This window comes from Passer domesticus, chromosome Z (assembly GCF_036417665.1).
Source record: "Passer domesticus isolate bPasDom1 chromosome Z, bPasDom1.hap1, whole genome shotgun sequence".
In the NCBI taxonomy this organism is placed as follows: domain Eukaryota; kingdom Metazoa; phylum Chordata; class Aves; order Passeriformes; family Passeridae; genus Passer; species Passer domesticus.
Window position 1 is genome coordinate 142,168 of NC_087512.1, and position 20,795 is coordinate 162,962.

Consider the following 20,795-nt stretch of genomic DNA (forward strand, 5'->3'; position numbering starts at 1 on the left):
CATCTCATCCCGAATATTTGGTGGTTTCACCTCGTTCTGTCAACAAAAGTTGAAATGGCGTCGCGCGGATATTTGCGTTTGTGCATTTCTGGAAATGCAGAGGTTGTAGATGAACAAACCCCGCGGGTTTCCAAATGGAAATATGCTTTAAAATAGGAATAATGCAATTTTTTACAGAGTTTTATTTGCACAAAAGGCAGAATTTCATATCAGAGGGGAAAATACAATCCTAAATTGCTGGGTATTGTCACACAGCAGGGATTTGGGCAAACCTGGGAGAATGAAAGATGGGAATGTTTGTAGGACAAAGCTGAGCAGGGAAAGGCTGAGCTTTGCCAGGATAAACCTGACCAGGGAGGTCTGAGGGCAGCCAGGGGGGTTATGGCAGAATTTTCTTTGTGTTGCCATAAAAACCATTCCAGATGGAATTCCCACCTGGACCAGGTGCAGGAGTTGTTTTGCTGGATAGAAGGAAAAAAACTTGTTGCTGGGAAAAAAAAAAAAAAAATCAACTCCAAATGAAGGATTTCTTGAGGAAAAAAGTGAAATTCTGAAGGTGCTGCCTGGTTGGAAAAAGGAATGAAAGTTTATTTACACTGGAAAAAGGAGGAATTAGTGCAGTTCAGTCCCCCGTGCCAGGCCAGGAGTGAGGGATGAGGGGAAATAGAGACAAGAGGGATTTATTATTAAATTAAAATCACTTAATTACTGCAAATGTTAAATATGCACTTTTCTGGCATTTCAGGGATTTTTTTTTTCCCTCAAATTGCAATGAATTGTCCACTTGGAATTCCCCCTCCTCCAGCAGCAGGTAAATGTCAGCCCTAAATTAAAGTTAACTGGGATCTGCTCCACCTCAGGAAAAAAAAAAAAAGATTTAATTAGAATCAATAAAGCACATTTTATTGGAGTTCTCCAAACACACAGAACCTGAAACCTTGGGAGCTTTTCACAGCCTGGGGTCAAAGGGCAGCACCTGGCTGAGGAGGGGGATGAAATCCATCAGGCCCTGATTCAGCCCAGATGAAGACACATCCCCTGCTCCGCTCTCACCGGGGATGTTGGACGGGCTCCACGCGAGCTGGGAGGTAAAAACACTCCCAGTTCCACCCTGAACTCCACTCACGAGGGATGAGCAGCCCCGAAATTCCCAAATTCCCAAATCCAGCAGGGCTGCAAGTGCCTCGGAGCAGCTTGGGGCGGATGTTGCTGCCTGCTGGGCGAGGGCTGCAAACGCAGCCTAGCCCAGTTCAGCCCAGCCCAGGATTTGATCTGTGACTCTCGTTCCCATTTCCAGCCCAGTCCAGCCCAGTTCAGCCCAGCTCAACCCAGCCCAGCCCAGTGCAGGATTTGATCTGTGACTCTCTTTCCCATTTCCAGCCCAGCCCAGTTCAGCTCAGCCCAGTGCAGGATTTGATCTGTGACTCTCGTTCCCATTTCCAGCCCAGTCCAGCCCAGCCCAGCCCAGCTCAACTCAGCCCAGCCCAATGCAGGATTTGATCTGTGACTCTTGTTCCCATTTCCAGCCCAGTTCAACCCAGTCCAGCCCAGTGCGGGATTTGATCTGTGACTCTCGTTCCCATTTCCAGCCCAGTCCAGCCCAGTGCAGGATTTGATCTGTGACTCGTTCCCATTTCCAGCCCAGTTCAACCCAGTTCAGCCCAGTGCAGGATTTGATCTGCGACTCTCGTTCCCATTTCCAGCCTAGTCCAGCCCAGTTCAGCCCGGCCCAGCCCAGCCCAGCCCAGCCCAGCCCAGCCCAGCCCAGCCCAGCTCAACCCAGCCCAGTGCAGGATTTGATCTGTGACTCCTGTTCCCATTTCCAGCCTAGCCCAGCCCAGCCCAGTGCAGGATTTGATCTGCAACTCTCGTTCCCATTTCCAGCCCAGTTCAGCCCGGCCCAGTCCAGCCCAGCCCAGTTCAGCCTAGCCCAGCCCAGCCCAGTGCAGGATTTGATCTGCGACTCTCGTTCCCATTTCCAGCCCAGTCCAGCCCAGTTCAGCCCGGCCCAGCCCAGTCTAGCCCAGTTCAGCCCAGTGCAGGATTTGATCTGTGACTCCTGTTCCCATTTCCAGCCTAGCCCAGCCCAGCCCAGTGCAGGATTTGATCTGTGACTCTCGTTCCCATTGCCAGCCCAGCCTAGCCCAGTTCAGCCCAGTTCAACCAAGCCCAGCCCAGCCCAGCTCAACCAAGCCCAGCCCAGCCCAGCCATGATTTTTCCAAACTCCTTCCATATCCCCCCGCTCCCTAAAGCAGAGCCAGAGCCTCGGCAGTGTCAGATCGCTGGGAATGAGTTGGAATTTGATTAGGAATCTCCCAGCAGGCTGCCAGAGATCAGGGGCAATTAATGCCGTGATCAATTAGATGGGGGTTGTTCGCTGGGATTTTCTGGGAGTTCTTCCCTTAATCCTCTTGTTCTGCTCTTCCTTGGGAAGAGGCACAAAAGCTCCTAAATGAGGACAAGGGAAAATCCTGCTGTGGATTATCCGGGGGGGATTCTCCTCCAGCTCGGCCCAAATTCCTCCCTCACAGCCCCACTGGAACAGCTCCTCCCCTCCCAGTTAATTGTCAGGCCTCATCCCTCTGGGATTCCCCATTATTTCAGTCAAATTCAATTAATTTGCTGTGTTTGACTCAGAACTTTTTACATTTTCAAACAAATTCCCTTTTCCGAGTAGAAATCCATAAACTCACATTATTTCCCAGTGGGGCAATGGGGTTGGAGTGCAGGATCCCACTGATAACCAAGCTGGATCTACACCGGGATCATCCCAGGGATTCCAAATCTGCTTTATAAACGGGGATCACTTTGAACCCCACCAGCGGCTCCATCAGCACCTCTCGGGGATGAATTTCTGCCGGGATTCATCCGTCCTTCCCTTGGCGGGAGAGGGCAGGGCAGGAATGTTCATCCCAACCTCACAAATTCACTGCACACCCCCAGCAGGAGCAGGAACCCAGGACAGGAGCGAGGTAAAAAGGCAGCACAAGGTGGGAATTGTACACCAGGAAGCCATAAATAATTCATGGCCGTTGATTATTCCAAATAATTAATGGCTGTTAATTATTCCAAATAGTTCACGGCCGTTGTTTATTCCAAATAATTCATGGCCGTTGATTATTCCAAATAGTTCATGGCCGTTGAATATTCCAAATAATTCATGGCCGTTGAATATTCCAAATAGTTCATGGCTGTTGATTATTCCAAATAATTCATGGCCGTTGAATATTCCAAATAATTCATGGCCGTTGAATATTCCAAATAATTCATAGCCGTTGATTTTATTCTAAGTAATTTATGGCCATTGGTTATTCCAAATAATTCACGGCCATTGATTATTCCAAATAATTCATGGTCATTGATTATTCCAAATAGTTCATGGCCATTGATTATTCCAAATAATACATGGCCATGGATTATTCCAAATAATTCATGGCCGTTGATTATTCCAAGTAATTCATGGCCGTTGAATATTCCAAATAATTCATGGCCGTTGATTTTATTCTAAGTAATTTATGGCCATTGATTATTCCAAATAATTCACGGCCATTGATTATTCCAAATAATTCATGGTCATTGATTATTCCAAATAGTTCATGGCCATTGATTATTCCAAATAATACATGGCCATGGATTATTCCAAATAATTCATGGCCGTGGATTATTCCAAGTAATTCATGGCCGTTGAATATTCCAAATAATTCATGGCTGTTGGTTATTCCAAGTAATTAATGGCCATTGATTATTCCAAGTAATTCATGGCCGTTGATTATTCCAAGTAATTAATGGCCATTGATTATTCCAAATAATTTGTGGCCATTGATTATTCCAAATAATTCACGGCCGTGGATTATTCCGTGAGCGATTCCTAGCCGGGCCAAGAGCAGGCGGCTGCAGCCCGGAAGAATTTCCCTCCCAGCCTCTACACGTGTCAGGCTGGGAGCCCAGGGAGGAATATTTTAAGGACAAGGATGTCTTTTTTGCCGTTTTTGCCGCCACGATGAACCCAAACTGCCGGGGAGGCACTGCCACACTTGCTCCCAGCTGGAAAAACCAACCCCAATGTGTTTCAAATTGCACAGGAAATGGGATTTCCCTTGCTCTTCCTATTTTTGGATGCTCTGCTCTGGTTTTCATGATTCCTTCTCTGATGTTTTCGATTTCCTGAGCCGCTGTTATCAATCCCAGGATGGAATTTACCGCCTCAGCTCTCTGGAGCTGTAACAGGAGAAGCACTGAACAATCCAGACCCTCCTCGTGGAAAAAGGTGAAATTCTGACAGGACACGAGCAAACAGGAAGGAATTTGGATCCTTGGAAGTGCCCAAGGAAGGAAAAAGGTGCAATTTTGATAGAACATGAGCAAACAGGAAAGAATTTGGATTCTTGGAGGTGTCCAAGGAAGGAAAAAGGTGCAATTTTGACAGGACACAAGCAAACAGGAAGGAATTTGGATTCCTTGGAGGTGTCCAAGGAAGAAAAAAGGTGAAATTCCAACAGGACACAATTTGGATTCCTTGGAGGTGTCCAAGGAAGGAAAAAGGTGAAATTCCGACAGGACACAATTTGGGTTCCTTGGAGGTGTCCGAGGAATGAAAAAGGTGAAATTCCGACAGGACACAATTTGGGTTCCTTGGAGGTGTCCGAGGAATGAAAAAGGTGAAATTCCAACAGGACACAATTTGGGTTCCTTGGAGGTGTCCAAGGAAGGAAAAAGGTGAAATTCCGACAGGACACAATTTGGGTTCCTTGGAGGTGTCCAAGGAAGGAAAAAGGTGAAATTCCAACAGGACACAATTTGGGTTCCTTGGAGGTGTCCAAGGAAGGAAAAAGGTGAAATTCTGACAGGACACAATTTGGGTTCCTTGGAGGTGTCCGAGGAAGGAAAAAGGTGAAATTCCGACAGGACACAGGCAGATTTGGGTTCCTTGGAGGTGTCCAAGGAGGGCCTGGACATGCACTCAGGGCACAGGCTGGGCTCCAAGCTTGCTGATGCCACCATGAGGAGGAGGAGGATGCCCTGAGGAAGGCTGGGGGACACCTGGGCGCGAGGTGTTCCCCCCAGCCCAGCCCCTCTCCTTCCTTTGTGTCCCTCAGCTGTTGCCGTGCATATTGAGCCGCTCCAGCAGGAAATTGCATTTGCATCTTGTGTGGCACAAGCATGTTGTGAATATCATAAAAACACATATGGTCATAAAGGCTGGGAGAGAAGGCGATAAAAGTGACATTTAGGGAACAGCTTTGGGAAAGGCAAAACATGTTCAGGGAGCTGCTTTTGTGCAGCTCCTCCCTGCGCAAGATTCTGGGCTCTCGCTTGAGAGGCTTTTGCAGCAAACTTCGTAATTTTGTGGCAAACTTCTTAATTTTTTTGTGACAAACTTCTTAATTTTTTGAGCAAAATTCTTGTTTTCCAATCTTCCTTAATTTCTTGGTGCGAACTTCCTCGGTTTCATTCTACAAACTTACTTTTTGTTCAAGCTTCTTACTTATTTTTTTTCCCAAACTTCTTAGGTTTTTGTCCAGTGTATTAAGATCCTCATTTCAAACTTGAGAAATTTTCCTTTGCTTTTTGAGCTTGAACTTCCTGGGATATCCTCAGGAGCCCAGCAGCCTTTCCCAGGTGTGGGACAGATTCCGTGGCAGGTTTAAGAGCAATTCTTGAATTTTAAGTTGCTTGGGAACAATATTTTGGGATTTCATCACTTGGGCTTTGATCAGGAGGTTCATTGGATGGGAATATCCCCGAATTCAGCCTGAGCTGGGTTTATACTGGAATTGTGGACAGCAGAACTCTGCGGACATCGTGAAATATTAACTTTCAACAAGGAAAAATAAATATCTGGGAAAGGATTTTCCTGACTGGTCAGAGATCCTGGATGGAAACAAAACTCACATAAAACTATTCCAAATTTTCTCCCTGCCTTGGGTCAGGGTTAAGAGCTCCTGTCAGGCCAGCCACGGATGGTTCAGCACAGGCAGCCCCATCTCCATCCCTTGGAGCTGCTTTTCCAGCTCTCCCGGCCCACGGGCAGCATCCCAGCAGGGAATTCATTCCAATTTTCCAGGCCTGTAAACTGCAACCCTTTTATCAGGAGCCTTTAGCAGGCTCTGCGACAGCCATAAATCCTCCCAAAATGTTCCTGTGCTCACAAATGACGGGGCTGATTCATGCTCCAAAGGCGGATCTCCAGCTCCTGCCAAGTCACCATGGCTGCCTTCTGCTTGGAACGAGGAGGAGAAGCGTCTACCCTGCATCACAGAGGAGGAGGAGGAAGCCTTTCCTGAGCATTTCACTTCCATGCATGGACTCCATGTCACCGGAGTCACTCCGAGGTCACGGGCAGTGCCCGTCCCTCCTGTCCCACCTCAGGTTCCCTTCCGTGTCACCGGAGTCACTCCAAGGTCACGGGCAGTGCCCGTCCCTCCTGTCCCACCTCAGGTTCCCTTCCGTGTCACCGGAGTCACTCCGAGGTCACGGGCAGTGCCCGTCCCTCCTGTCCCACCTCAGGTTCCCTTCCGTGTCACCGGAGTCACTCCGAGGTCACGGGCAGTGCCTGTCCCTCCTGTCCCACCTCAGGTTCCCTTCCGTGTCACCAGAGTCACTCCAAGGTCACGGGCAGTGCCCGTCCCTCCTGTCCCACCTCAGGTTCCCTTCCGTGTCACCGGAGTCACTCCGAGGTCACGGGCAGTGCCCGTCCTGTCCCACCTCAGGTTCCCTTCCGTGTCACCGGAGTCACTCCAAGGTCACGGGCAGTGCCCGTCCCTCCTGTCCCACCTCAGGTTCCCTTCCGTGTCACCGGAGTCACTCCGAGGTCACGGGCAGTGCCCGTCCTGTCCCACCTCAGGTTCCCTTCCGTGTCACCGGAGTCACTCCAAGGTCACGGGCAGTGCCCGTCCCTCCTGTCCCACCTCAGGTTCCCTTCCGTGTCACCGGAGTCACTCCAAGGTCACGGGCAGTGCCTGTCCTGTCCCACCTCAGGTTCCCTTCCGTGTCACCGGAGTCACTCCAAGGTCACGGGAGCCGCCCATCCCTCCGGAATTACCGGCACAACGCGAATCCCGTTTCCCCGGGCTGCAGCAAGGATGCGATTCCCCCCTCCCCGCGTTTTCCCGGCCTGGGGAAGAGGGGGAGCCGTCGGGGTTTGGGAATTCACAGCCTGGCAAAGTTGTGACTCGCAGAAGCACGAGGGAAGAAGGGGGGAAGCAGCTCCCTCGCCGCCTTTTCCCGGCAGCTCGCATCCCGGTGAAATTCTTCCCCCTAGTTTCCACTCATGGAATAGTTGGCGTTTTCAGCACGGTGCCGGAGGAGCCGGGAAAGGATGAGGAGAGGAGGAGGAGGATGGGGCAGAGATGGCGCAGATGTCCCGGGATTCGCTTCCCAGCCGCTCCATGGAAGCCATTGTTGATTTTCCTCAAAGAGAAGCGGCTCGGCGAGCCCGGTGAGCCCGAGCCGGGCAAACACAAGATGTGCCAAGTGGGAAGTGCCCGGCGGCAGAGCTGCAGCTTTACCAGGAGCTGAGAGTGCCCAGAGCCCCTCGGAGCCAGGAACCTCCTGCTTGCTCTCCTCGTGCCCACTGCATGGATGGATCCATGGATCATGGATGGATGCATGGATGGATGGATGGATGAGGAGAAGTTCCACAGGAAGGAGAAGCTCCACAGGAAGGAGAAGTTCCACAGGAAGAAGAAGTTCCTCTGGAAGGAGAAGCTCTGCTGGAAGGAGAAGCTCCTCTGGATGGAGAAGCTCCACGGGAAGGAGAAGTTCCTCTGAAAGGAGAAGCTCCTCTGGAAGGAAAAGCTCCACAGGAAGAAGAAGCTCCACAGGAAGGAGAAGCTCCTCTGGAAGGAGAAGCCCCAGTGGAAGAAGAAGCTCCTCTGGAAGGAGAAGCTCCTCTGGAAGCAGGCACTGCTGGAATGAGGACCTGGAACCACCCAAAACCCCCGAGCCACTATTTCAGGAGTGTCACGAACAGACAGAGAGGGAAGCATGGAGAGGCAGCTGTGGATGGGGATGGAGATCTGGAACTCCAGAGCTGCTGCTGGGCCCTTTCCATGCTCAGCAGGTTCCCTTGCTGCTCACAAGCAAAATTCTCTCTTGGTTGATGCTCCAGGATTGCAAATTGGAATCGGGATGAAAATGAGATGAGGAGAAAAGAGAGAAATGATGCTTTGGGGCAAGTGTCAGATCTGCACTCCAGGCCGGTGAGGAGGGGAACATCCATCATAAAGGATGGAAAAGATGTCCCTACGGCCGCCCAGGGAGTGCCCAGGAGGTGGCACTCTGGGCTGGGGACACAATGGTCCAGCTGAAACCACTCTGGGTTTCTGAGATCCTCATCCCAAAACCACGCAGCGATCCTTGGGGAGCATCCCAGCGTTTCCTTTGTGAATTCCTGTTGTGTTTTGTTTGTTTTGCTCTTTGCTGCTGTCTCAGGAGCTCCTCAAGGCCATCTGCACCGTTCCCATCCCCTCTTTGCTGCCAAAGCCCGTTGGGTTCTGCAGGCCAGCACGAAACTCCCCACATTTTCTGGCTGATCCAGCCCAGCCCGGTGCCCACAAAGCTCTTCCAGAAGCTCACAATGGATCCATTGAGAACTCGCAGTGATTTGGAAAACTCCCGAGCTGCTGGGAGGAATCTGTGCCTCTTGGGGTTGAGTCACGCCTTGGCACGCACCGATTTCCTTTTTTTGTTTTATTTTATTTTTTTTAAGTGCGTTTTTCTTTTCCAGCTCCAGACACAACGGGACCTTTATCAGCTTGAACTTCATCTCCGCCCCAGAAAAGCTGCACCCGGCGCAGCCCTGCCAGAGGAAACTTCCAGAAGGTCTTCATTTGGGGACTTGGAGCTTCCAGGGGCTGCACTCTCATCCCAGTTGGAACTTTATCTCCAGCCTGAAATGATTTGGCTGTGGACGTCAGTGCCTTCCTGCAGGATTAAGGGATCCTCTCCGTTGGCAGGTGGGTGAAATCCTCTGTTTTCGACTTTTTCCTGCTAAAATAACAGGTTTTTCTCTAGGGAATTCTCAGGACACACCTCAGTGTCCACACTCAGCTCCTGGATGGAGCAGAGGGGAAAAGGCTCCACCCAAATCACCCTCGGCCCCCTCCATCCTGGAAAAGTTGCTCCCCAGTTGCCATTTTTTACTGGGAGCTGGGCAATCGGGCTGCCGGCCTCGGGGCCGGGCGTGGGGGAGCTGCCGTTGTTGTGGATTGATGGCATCAGGCCCAGATGGGAGCCGGCATTGGAAAATGTTCTAATTGGGATGGTAAACAAGTTCACAAGGACCCTATTGAGGCAAGGCATCGCCATGGTAACCGCCCAGAAAAGTCTGGGAATGAGGAAGGGATCCATCCGTGGGGGGCTCTGGGATGTGCTCCAAGCCTGGCCCTGCTGCTCCGCGCTCCCAGCTGGGATGGGATCCTCCAGAACCTGGAAAAACCCTTTTGGGGTTTGGGATCCAGCCCATCCCATCCCCAAACCCTTTCCCATCAGGCCCAGAGCTGGGCAGGATGGGCTCAGCTCGCGGGGCTGTGCTTGGACAGCAGGCACAGGTGACATTTGGGGTGTCCACCTCATCCAGGTGGGTCCTGCACCCCAGGAAATCCTGGGATCTTTCCAGCTGGGAACGGCACGGAGCCGTCACCAGAAAAATGGGCAGTGGGGTGGTTGAAATGCAGCCTCTCAAGGCACAAATCCCATAAATGACATCAGTGGGGCTGGGAGGTGACCATTTTTCAGCACAAAGAACAATCCTCCTTCCCTCTGCAGCCCACATCTCCCAGTTTAGGGCAAGAAGTTGCACGTGAGCAAACAAGACAATGAAAGCAAGCTTAGCAACTTTCTCCTCCACAGCAATGTCTTTAAAACCTGATTTTCTTAATCAGCTACTTGTTTTTCATGGGAAAAATGCTCCACATTCAAGATGGATGCAGCAATTTTCCTGACTCGGATAAAACGATAAAATTTGTTTATAGGCCAAAAGAAATGTTAAAGGCCCGGGGCAGGTGAAAACCTCAGAACAAATCTTTTTTAAGTGGCAGGGGCACAACCCTCCTGCCAGAAGGAGTTGTCTCCCAGCTCGTTTGAAATCCAGCAGCTTTCCTCTGGAAATCAGCGGGTTTGAAGGGGGAGCTTGGACTTTTCCAGAAGTGGAGGGAACACACAGCTCAGCCAGCTTCTCCATCCCTCTCTGAGCTGCACAGCAGCACCATCCATCATTTTTCCAGGAGCTGCAATCCCTTCCAATCCCAATGAATTGCTGGGACAGATCTTTAATAATAACCAGCCACCACGACATGGGAGATTTCATTTATTCTGGCACAATCCACACATTACCCGGCGCGTGCGGGACCATCTGGAGCGCTGAATTCGGTGGAGTTACTGGGCTGAAACGAGGAGGGATTTTATTCCTCGTGCTCTTCAATTTGGATTGTGCAGCAAACTCATCTGGGCACAGCAATCAGCCCTGAGGAGCTGAGCTGGGCCGTGCCAGGAAACTGGGGCTGAACGGTGCCCCGGAGCTGGGCACGGCAGCACAGCCCCCAGGCTGTCACCTGTCCTGGACAGAGGGAAAAGGGACATCAGATCAATCCCTGCTGGATTTGCCACCGCGCCGTCGTGGGAAATGAAGGAACCTGGGAATGGTTTGGGATGGGAGGGACCTTAAAGTTCATCCCACAGGCAGGGACACCTTCCCTTGTCCCAGGTTGTTCCAGACCCTGGTCTGGGACATTTCCAGGGATGGGGAGTTGCCTCTCCAGCCAACCTGAACCTGTTTGAACCCTTCCCCAAAATCTCCTTGATAAATAATAGATAAATTTATCTCCTTGATAAATTTTTGGGTGAAGGACCAAAAATGCCCCTTTTGATGCCTGAGGCCTCGTGGAACACAACATTTCTTCTTGTAGAGGGGTGCCAGAGGAATGAAGGCGTTGATTCCGCGTTCATTCCGCGTTGATTCTGTGTCGATTCCGTGTTGATTCCGCGTTGATTCCGTGTTGATTCCGTGTTGATTCCGTGTCGATTCCGTGTCGATTCCGTGTCGATTCCGCGTCGATTCCGCAGGAACGGGCAGAGTGGGATCCCTGCTCCTGCCTCTCGGAGCCATCAATAACAGAACTGTTCCCATTCCCATTCCATTATGGCTAATAATGACTTATGGATAAAGCCACCACGTCCTGTGCAAAAAGCAGGAGCTGGGCTGATTATTAGAGGCTCCAATCAAGAGATTGATGCCCAAAGCCAGCCTAATTAGCAGGAGTCTATTGGAGAGGAAGCTGAGCATGCTGCTCCAGCACTGCCAAATGAAATTAAGGCCCAATTATTGATAAATGAAGAGTGGTTTGTGCTGGAGCCTGGCCTGGAGTCGAGGAAATGCATCTGTCACTCGGGCTGCCCGGGAGTCACTCATGTGTGACGCGGCATCCTGTGCGCTCGCCGCGCCGCAGCTGGAGGCTCCGGCTGACTGGAGCTGCTGCCATGGCAGCCACAGCGGGGACACGGCGAGCTGTGTCCCCAAACGGGACAGCGGGGCCAGCACCTGCTGCTGCTGCCCTGCTCCCGCGAGGAGACGCACGCGCCATCACGGTGGCTTCACCACCACCATGAAATGGGCACTGGGGAGTTGGAAATCCCTCGTTGCCCCGGCCTCTCAAACCATAAATGAGATCAGTGGGGTTGGGAAGTGAGCACTTTTCAGGAGTCTTCAGTTGGGCAAGAGTTTGTCCAAAGGCGAATGGAAAACGAGCACGGAGAGAGGAGGGAGTTCTTCGGGAGACCAGGTGTGGAATCCTGTGACCCCATGGCAGAGGAGACCCGCAGTGAAAAGGGGAGGTTCAGATGGGATACTGGGAGGGTGGCACAGGGTGACCAGAGCCAGGTTGGACAGTGAGGCTTGGAGCAGCCTGGTGGAACGAGCTGGTCCTTAAAACCCCTTCCAGCCTCAAGCACTCCCTAATTCCCCAGTGACTCAAAGAGCCCTGGCCAAGCTCTTGGCTTCAGAGGTCCCAAAATACCTCGGAGGACGTGGGATCACACCTTGGGAAGTGCCTTTTCTCAGCAGGCACCTGAGAACACGCTCGGAAATAAACCGCTCGTTGTCACAGGTGTCACCGCCGGGAGCCCGCGTCTTTTAATACCCAAACGGTTTTGGAAATCTGCCCCAGTTTTAAGTAGGGCAGGAAATGTCAGTTGATCTGCAGGAGCTGCAGATCCTTTCTCCAGACAAGTCGTTCCAGGATAAATCCTTTCACTGCTGGATGAGGCTCAGACTCTGGTGGGTTTCTGCACCAGGACACTTGGATTTCATGCAGGAACCTTTCCCTCCATTTCCAAAGAATCCTCTCTCCAAATGAGGTGCTGATAGAATTTGATTTAAAGATCAAATCAATCCTTTCTGGAACGTGTTTTTCCTCCTGACATTTCTCCTCCAAACCAGAGAAACGATCCCAGGCTGTTGTTCCATGGAGCAGCACCAGGCCTGCAATCGAAGTTACATTTCAAATATTAAAAATAACAATGCGATGTCATTCCAGCTACTCATCCTAACTGGATTTGGAAGGAAAACATCTCTTTTAGTAAAAAAGCACATCGATAAAACTCCTAGATTACAAAAAGAACAGGAGGAAAACAAGCTGAGCTGCAGAGACACAACAAACACCGAGAGCTGAGACCTTGGGCAGGAGCTGGAGCCCAGAGTGGGGTTTAAACCCCTCTCAAATGTCAGCCTGGCCTTGTGGATGCTCTTAGATGCCCACCATAAAAATAAAGGGATCTGAGGAGCCTCTGGGGCCTGGAGCAGCTCCTGCTCTTGCCCTTCACGGCCCTCTGGTTATGGGGTGACATCTTCCATAAACCCTCCATGCATCATCTGGGATCCTTGGATGATCTCACATCTCCTGGACGTGAGGGGAAATAACTGAGCTGTGCTCTCCCAGGAAACTCCAGGACTGCCCTAAACACACCAGGATGTTCTAGGAGCACGGGAAGTGCAGTTCTTATCAATCCCACCTTCACCAGGGGAACGTGGTGGCCCAGAGCTGGTGTCTCTGCCCAGGACAAGGAGCTGGCCCAGAGCTGGTGTCCCTGCCCAGGACAAGGAGCTGGCCCAGTGCTGGTGTCCCTGCCCAGGACAAGGAGCTGGTGTCCCTGCCCAGGACAAGGAGCTGGCCCAGTGCTGGTGTCCCTGCCCAGGACAAGGAGCTGGTGTCCCTGCCCAGGACAAGGAGCTGGTGTCCCTGCCCAGGACAAGGAGCTGGCCCAGAGCTGGTGTCCCTGCCCAGGACAAGGAGCTGGTGGCCCTGCCCAGGACAAGGAGCTGGTGGCCCTGCCCAGGAGAAGGAGCTGGCCCAGAGCTGGTGTCCCTGCCCAGGACAAGGAGCTGGTGTCCCTGCCCAGGACAAGGAGCTGGCCCAGAGCTGGTGTCCCTGCCCAGGACAAGGAGCTGGCCCAGTCCTGGTGTCCCTGTCCAGGACAAGGAGCTGGCCCAGTGCTGGTGTCCCTGTCCAGGACAAGGAGCTGGTGTCCCTGCCCAGGACAAGGAGCTGGCCCAGAGCTGGTGTCCCTGCCCAGGACAAGGAGCTGGTGTCCCTGTCCAGGACAAGGAGCTGGCCCAGTGCTGGTGTCCCTGCCCAGGACAAGGAGCTGGTGTCCCTGCCCAGGACAAGGAGCTGGCCCAGAGCTGGTGTCCCTGCCCAGGACAAGGAGCTGGTGTCCCTGCCCAGGACAAGGAGCTGGCCCAGAGCTGGTGTCCCTGCCCAGGACAAGGAGCTGGCCCAGTGCTGGTGTCCCTGCCCAGGACAAGGAGCTGGTGGCCCTGCCCAGGAGAAGGAGCTGGCCCAGAGCTGGTGTCCCTGCCCAAGGCCCAGAGCTCTCCGTGCCCTCAGCCGAGCTCGGTGCCGAGGATTCTCCACATCAGGAGCACTGAACAGTGAAGCAGAGCTGCCTGTAATGTGTTATGACACAGATCAGCTGTTGTTTTCCAGTCTCAAAGGAAACCTTGTGGAATCTCGTGCCTTTGACTGGATTAAATTAGCTGCAAATGTTGTCCTTTAAACACAAACTCAAGGCCTCGCGCTGGAAAAAAAACGAGGATGGAGCAGGCGAAATCTCTTTCAAGCCATTGTTTCTTTGGAGATGTGGTTTACCTTTGGTTCCCTAACAAAGTAAATTAATAAATGAAGGGGTAGCAGAGTTGTTTCTATAGCAATCCCCATGGAAACATCAAAAATGCCACAAACACTCATCCTCAGCCTCCAGCTCCCAGGAGAGCACAGCTCAGGGTAAAGCACAGCCATGGCTCCTGGATCCAGCCCAATTTCCCTTTCCCTTCAGCAGCTTGGACAGCCACAGATCCCAAAAATTCAACTTTTCAGAGCAAACCTGGCTGGGGCACCCCTGGATCTCCAAGGCCGGGCTTGGAGAACGCTGGGACCATGGAAGGGGTGACCTTGCAGGGCTGCAGTGGGAGAGCAGAAGGAGCTCTGGAGAGCAGCCACATTCCAGGGCCCAGCATCCATCCTGGGCTGGATTTGGCTCCGGGTCAGGGCTGACAATTAAGCAGCACAGTTAATATTTTTACAGCTGTTTTCTTAATAACACGTCCAGAGCGTGCAGCCAGGATTTGTTGGAGACACCTCAGGAAAAGGAATGATGTAAATAACAGATGGATGCAGAAAAGTCTTACAAACAGGCACCCGAGATATTCCCATCTTGTTTAGGGAGAGGCTAAAGGGACAGATTGGAGATAAACAGGAGAGGGAGGAGAGCAGAGCCTGGGACTGGGCTTGGATCAACTCCGAGTGCCTGGGGAGTCCCTCAGCTGGGAATGGTCTTGCTGCATCTCCAGGTGGGATTTTAGGGGGAAATTCTCCTTGGAAAAGGAATCGCCACTCCTGGAGGGATTTCACTGCCCCAAGCTCGAGGCAACCTCAGTTCCTGGGATTCCGAAGGATTCCAGGTGGGATTTTAGGGGGAAATTCTCCTTGGAAAAGGAATCGCCGCTCCTGGAGGGATTTCACTGCCCCAAGCTCGAGGCAACCTCAGTTCCTGGGATTCCGAAGGATTCCAGGTGGGATTTTAGGGGGAAATTCTCCTTGGAAAAGGAATCGCCACTCCTGGAGGGATTTTAGGGGGAAATTCTCCTTGGAAAAGGAATCGCCATTCCAGGTAGGATTTTAGGGGGAAATTCTCCTTGGAAAAGGAATCGCCATTCCAGGTGGGATTTCAGGGGGAAATTCTCCTTGGAAAAGGAATCGCCATTCCAGGTAGGATTTCACTGCCCCGAGCTCGAGGCAACCTCAGTTCCTGGGATTCCAAAGGAGAACATTCTGGAATGAAAGCACATTTCCAGCTGCCAGGCACTTCCCAAACTTCCGGAGCTGGATGCTGGGACAGTCAGGAATTCAGGAAGACAAAGTGGAGGCAGGGAAGCGTGAGGAGCTCTACGGCACAGACGGGTTAACACATCAATTTAACAATTATTATTGTGTTGCCCTTTTCCGGGAAAGGGTAAAGGAGATTTGTAGGAGCACTTAAGGCGTGTAAATCCCCACCTCTTTAAGGCAAAGCAAGGTGCTAAATGGGGCCGTAAATATCCCGGGAGTTCTGTTCTTCTGGAAATCATAGCCCTGCAATTAAAGCCGGGCCTTATTCTAACATGGCAGGAGTTTGAAAACCTCCAGACAGGTGTTTGTGGAGGGAGATGCTGAGAGTCCCAGCAGGTTTCCAGGCTGGAGATGCTGAGAATCCCAGCAGGTTTCCAGGCTAGAGATCCTAAGAATCCCACAAAGACTCCTGGATGGAGATGCTGAGAGTCCCAGCAGGTTTCCAGGCTGGAGATGCTGAGAGTCCCAGCAGGTTTCCAGGCTGGAGATGCTGAGAATCCCACAAAGTCTCCTGGATGGAAATCCTGAGAGTCCCAGCAGGTTTCCAAGCTGGAGATCCTGAGAATCCCAGCAGGATTCCAGGCTGCAGATCCTGAGAACCCCAGCAGGTTTCCAGGCTGGAGATGCTGAGAATCCCAGCAGGTTTCCAGGCTGCAGATCCTGAGAATCCCAGCAGCTTTCCAGGCTGGAGATGCTGAGAATCCCAGCACCTTTTCCCTTGGAGATCCTGAGAATCCCAGCAGGTTTCCAGGATGGAGATCCTGAGAATTCCAGCAGGTTTCCAGGCTGGAGATCCTGAGAATCCCAGCACCTTTTCCCTTGCAGATCCTGATACTCCCAGTGGGTTCCAGCCCCCTGCCAAGGTGTCATTTACATGTTGTTGTTAATTACAAAGCCCCGTTGTCCATGAACGAGCCTGGGCAGCCCTAAATCCCCCGTGCCAGCCCCAAAGTTCCTGCCTGGCCTCTCCTTTTAGGATTCCTGTCAGAGCTGCCACCAGCACTGCGCTCGTACCAGGACGACGGGGACAGAAAAATGAAAATCTCATTTGGCGCATTTAATCAGATAATTATTTTTAAGGAACGAGCAGGAATGTTAAATACATTTGCCCATTTTTTTTATTCCATCTGTCGAGGCTGACGTGCAAGACCGGGGCTCTCTCTCTCTCTCCTGGTTAATATTTCAGGATTTCTGAGGTGGGGTTTGGAGTGTGCTTGAAATTCCAGGGATCTTCTCCCTTGCAGTGGAGCAAAGTGTCCCTTTGGAGAGGCTTTGGGGACACCCAGGAAATGTCACTCCACCCAACCAGAGAGGGAAGCAGAATCCCCAGGAACAGGAGAAGCAGTTCTGATGTTCACCTGCAGTGAGGTTTGCAGGGGTTTGTGTTCTCCTGGGCACAGGAACAGCAGAAGCAGTTCTGATGTTCACGTTTCCAGGGGGTTGTGTTCTCCTGGACTCAAGAACAGGAGAAGCAGTTCTGATGTTCACGTTTCCAGGGGTTTGTGTTCTCCTGGGCACAGGAACAGCAGAAGCAGTTCTGATGTTCACGTTTCCAGGGGGTTGTGTTCTCCTGGACTCAAGAACAGGAGAAGCAGTTCTGATGTTCACGTTTCCAGGGGTTTGTGTTCTCCTGGGCACAGGAACAGCAGAAGCAGTTCTGATGTTCACGTTTCCAGGGGGTTGTGTTCTCCTGGACTCAGGAACAGGAGAAGCAGTTCTGATGTTCACCTGCAGTGAGGTTTCCAGGGTTTGTGTTCTCCTGGGCTCCACAGCTCCCTCTCCAGCTGGGACTGGCAGGTTTGCTGTCACTCATTTCTCCTGTGAATAGTTCAGAAGAGCTTTTCTCCTTCCACAGGAGGATCCCTCATTCCCAGGAAACTCGAGGCAGAAGTTCTGAGGTGGCCACCTCGTGGGAAGTTCAGGATTCACTGGACAGGCCTGGAATCCCCCATGGACTGAGGAAACACCAGGGTAAGCAGAAAAAGCTGCTTTTCTCCAAAGTTCTGAAGTTTGCTTTTCCCCCAGCCAGAAGAACCAGTCCTGGACATGGAAGAGGGAACATGAATTTTACCGTTGCTATAGCGATTGATTAAATAAAATAAACTCCCCCCCCCTCTTCCACTTGTAAATTCCAAATCCTAATTGTACTGACAACAATCTAAATGTGCTTGGAACAGTGAGTCACACTCCACATTCCGTGTCTGAGCAGGGCTTCATTTCCATCTAACAAGGCAATTACCGTAGCCGCGTTAATTCCGTGTCATTTGATTAACAAAAAACGTGCCGGGGAGCTTTAGCACCTCTGCTCTTGCAGCAGATCCCTATCTCCACCCCTGCCCCTGCTCATTAGCATACAATATGCAAATGCGGCCGTCCCAAAGCAGCAGCTCCAGACCTGGCACGGGATGGGCACGGGATGGGCACGGGATGGGCACGGCACGGCCCCGGGTGTGCTGGTGCCACCAGCCCCTGCTTTCCTGCCAGGACAAACTCAGCTCCGTGGGAAATCACAAGGAAAAGATTTCCTTCAAAGCTCCATGGCCTTGTTTCAGTCATTTTCACTTCTGATCCCACAAAAGCTTCTGTTTGTCACCGCTGGGAGCTGCCAAGGAATTCGGGGCCACTTCCAGCAGTTAGGTCAATACCCAGAGTCCCCAGCATGAGCCGGGAGTGACTCAGCCCCAGTTTTGGCTGCAGGAACTTCTCCCACCTGGCTCTGCTCCTTCCTCCCCACACATCCCCGAGGATCCCAAGGAGCAGCTGCAGCCACCCCGAGCCTGGCTCGGCCTCGTCCCCAAAAATCATTTCTTCATCACTCAGGAGGCCATTCCAGAATTCCAGGTGGGAAATGAGGCCCTTCCTCCCAAAAATTCCTTTTCAAGGATGGCAACAGAACTTTGGGTTTCAGCCCTGACTCCCTGATCACTCCTGGAATCGATCCGGAGTCATTCCGGGTGGATATTTAACTACAGACAAATGGCATTTCCTTTTCAATCCCTATTCCCAAGCCTGTGGACAAACAGGAGTCGAGCACCAAAATCCCTCAGAGGGCTGGAATTTGGGATTTGCCTCTGGGAAAAGGGAAAAGCAGCTGGAGCTGGGAGCGCCACGTGCTGAAGCTGTTTGCCCATGAATATAGATTACATTTTTTGCCATGGCAAATAAACAAATGCATAAAGATGCATTATTTCATAAGCATAAAAAAAAAATCCTGCTGCAGCTATAGTGCTTTTCATTTGTTTTTATGATTACTTGTAATTAATTAGCATCAAAAGGAGATTATCAACATCTCTAAACCCTGAGATCGTAGCGGCAAATGCAGCGATGATGGCGCTGCTTTATCTTTCTATTAAGGTGGGAAAAAAAGGAAATTATCCTGGTTTTATTTCATTTTTTAACTCTGCCGAGATGGAAGTGTCAGAACCCGGTGGCAGCACAGCCTCAAAACGCACAAAAAGAGAAATAATCTCCTCTAATTACAAGCCGTGCTGAGACCAGCCACATAAATATTTAAGGCCGTTTAAATTGTTATTAAACTTAGGTTTCCAAAAGCCTTTTTTCCAATCCGTGTTTACATTTTATCCAGCAATTTTTCCTGGGAAACGCCAAATCCAAGCGCTGCCATGTTTGGTTGGATGATTAATTCAGGATTTTAGGAGTTTCCAGTAGAAGCTTCTTGGTGTTCCAGACACAGAAATGGTGTCCATCCAGAACTCTGATCCATCCCCCACCCTTCTCATCCATTCCAGAAACTTCCAAACCTCTTCCCAAACTCCCATTTTTCCCGGGAAACGCCAAATCCAAGCGCTGCCATGTTTGGTTGGATGATTAATTCAGGATCTCAGGAGTTTCCAGCAGAAGCTTCTTGGTGTTCCAGACTCAGGTGCCCATCCAGAGCTCTGATCCATCTCCCACCCTCCTCATCCACCCCAGAACTTCCCAAACCTCTTCCCAAACTCCCCTTTTTCCTGGGAAACGTCAAATCCAAACGCCGCCATGTTTGAGTGGATGATTCATTCAGGATCTCAGAAGTTTCCAGCAGAAGCCTCTTGGTGTTCCAGACTCAAGTGTCCATCCAGAGCTCTGATCCATCCCAGAACCTGCCAAACCTCTTCCCAAACTCCCCTTTTTCCTGGGAAACGTCAAATCCAAACGCTGCCATGTTTGAGTGGATGATTCATTCAGGATTTTAGGAGATTCCAGTAGAAGAACCTTGGTGTTCCAGACTCAAGTGTCCATCCAGAGCTCTGATCCATCTCCCACTCTCCTCATCCAGCCCAGAAACTTCCAAACCTCTTCCCAAACTCCCATTTTTCCCGGGAAACGCCAAATCCAAGCGCTGCCATGTTTGAGTGGATGATTAATTCATGAAGGGCCGTGTTTGTCCCAAATTGACGGGACAAACCATCCTCCTATGAAATATTAATGCTCAGCACCACTCCGCAGCCATTAGCGCTCATTTGCATATTCATGAGGGCTCATAAATGTTGGAGGAGCCTGAGAGGAGGCGGCAGCAGCGGCCGGGAGGAGCCAAGGCGTTTTTACAGCCCTAAAAGGGGCTGGCTTGGGACAAATCAGGTGGAACCAGATCCCAGGAATTCCAGTCCTGCCTTAGGACATGAGTGAACCCTTGGAAAGTGAGGCAGCTGATGAAAATCCCTGCCAGCAGGAGAAATGCTCCTGATTTACCTCGCTCCTATAATGAACCGCTAAATGAATGTTATTAAATAACATTTTCCTGCCCGTTAAGTGTGGCTAAAGCAGGACAGCGATTCACTGGCGAGACAATCAAAGTTCCTTTTCTGCTTGCTGGATGTTTTCCCCTCTGCAGAGCATAAATCGCATTTTGTGTGAAGCGTGCATCCTCGCTCTGCCAGTTATTTGAATCTCTGGTGCTTTATAATAAGTGCTTTTTATTGATTTTTATTTGTGCAGAGGCAGGAATTGAATAACTCCGGGAGTGCGGGCTGAAGGGGAAAATGGGATCAGCAGCTGGGATGGGAAAATGGGATCAGCCCTGTGATGTCCCCTGTCCCTGCAGGACCCCCAGGCCGAGCTGATCTCTCTGGGACCTGCTCTGAAGTACCAAATAAAGTCCAGCCAGATGGAGCAACCTCAGCCTGGTTGGACACCTCACAAAGCTGGGATTTGTGCAGGAAAATCTGTGGCACAGCAGAGCTTCACCCCCAAAAATCCCCCGGCAAAGGCCACATTGTTTCCCTGCTGGGCTCGTTGGGAACGCGTTCCTACTCCAGGTAATGCGGCGCTCATTACGCAATTACCTCAAGTGCTTCACAATGCATTAATTGCCGCTTGATTTAAACATTCCCCATCCAGGAGCCCACCTCTGTGGCTGTGACAAATTGCAAGGCAGTGGTCGGGTTCCTCCAGGAGGGAAGGGAGAAGCTGCA

The 20,795-nt window shown here is 51.3% G+C and overlaps 1 long non-coding RNA gene across 3 annotated transcripts in view; it reads left to right on the top strand.

Moving 5' to 3' along the window:
• The window catches only part of LOC135291147 (uncharacterized), a 58,924-nt gene that overhangs the window by 27,500 nt on the left and 10,629 nt on the right, over positions 1-20,795 (top strand). For all 3 annotated transcript variants that reach the window (XR_010354016.1, XR_010354018.1, XR_010354017.1), the window contains 2 exons: positions 8,730-8,958; positions 17,240-17,355. This is a non-coding gene — a long non-coding RNA (uncharacterized LOC135291147). The remainder of the gene's footprint in view (positions 1-8,729; positions 8,959-17,239; positions 17,356-20,795) is intronic.